Here is a 1,148-nt window from a genome sequence, read left to right as displayed (position 1 = left end):
CTCTGGCAGTGCTCCTCCTGTTCCTCCTTGCACAAAGGCGGAGGTAGCGGTCCTGCTGCTGGGTTGTTGCCCTTCTACGGCCTCCTCCATGTCTCCTGATGTACTGGCCTGTCTCCTGGTAGCGCCTCCATGCTCTGGACACTATGCTGACAGACACAGCAAACCTTCTTGCCACAGCTCGCATTGATGTGCCATCCTGGATGAGCTGCACTTACTGAGCCACTTGTGTGGGTTGTAAGGAGGTCATACAGGCACGTGGAGACCACACACACTACTGAGCCTCATTTTGACTTGTTTTAAGGACATTACATCAAAGTTGGATCAGCCTGTAGTGTGTTTTTCCACTTTAATTTTGAGGGTGACTCCAAATCCAGACCACCATGGGTTAATAAATTTGATTTCCATTGATAATTTTTGTGTGATTTTGTTGTCAGCACATTCAACTATGTAAAGAACAAAGTATGTAATAAGAATATTTAATTCATTCAGATCTAGGATGTGTTATTTTAGTGTTCCCTTTATTTTTTTTGAGCAGTGTATATTGATATACTGTATATTGAATTATCAGTCAATTCTGGATTCACATCCCTGGTATGGAATTAGCGGTTGACTTAACCAGGAGTGTCCCTAATGACTGTGAGCTGGACAGATGTGGAGCTTATGACAATAGGGACCAGAGGCCCGGATGAGTGATGGTCAAAAGATGAGTTGAGGAAAGGAAATAGTGATGATTCTGCTGCCAGTGTTAGGCACAGAGTAACTCATATGCGAAGGATCTTACTACACTTAGTATTCCAAGGAGATCACCCATCCAAGTACTAACCAAGCCCAACACTGCTTAGCTTCCAAGATCAGATGGTATTGGGCATTGACAGTGGGGTATGGTAGTAGATCACTGGTTGCACTCCCCCTCTGGGATCACTGATGAGAGTCCACTGAACGTGATAGAAGGGAGAGATAGTATTGCACAAACAAGGTGAAAGAAAGTGTGTTTAGATGGATCTGCTGCGAGCGTTAGACAACGAAATGGGCCCTGTATTATTAGTCCATGAAAAAAATTAGAAAGTGATCGTGAAAAAAGAAATAATAAGGAACAAATAAGGAAGTCACTATTAACAATTGTATAAGTCTGTGCTCCAGTATATTCA

General features: G+C 42.9%; 1 pseudogene; it reads right to left on the bottom strand.

Moving 5' to 3' along the window:
• Nucleotides 1-774: 774 nt before the first annotated feature.
• Nucleotides 775-893, bottom strand: LOC134935815 (5S ribosomal RNA; annotated as a pseudogene).
• Nucleotides 894-1,148: the final 255 nt, after the last annotated feature.

Source organism: Pseudophryne corroboree, chromosome 1, assembly GCF_028390025.1.
Source record: "Pseudophryne corroboree isolate aPseCor3 chromosome 1, aPseCor3.hap2, whole genome shotgun sequence".
Taxonomy (NCBI): domain Eukaryota; kingdom Metazoa; phylum Chordata; class Amphibia; order Anura; family Myobatrachidae; genus Pseudophryne; species Pseudophryne corroboree.
Note: the sequence above shows the minus strand (reverse complement) of the source record. Positions and strands in the feature narration are given on the sequence as shown.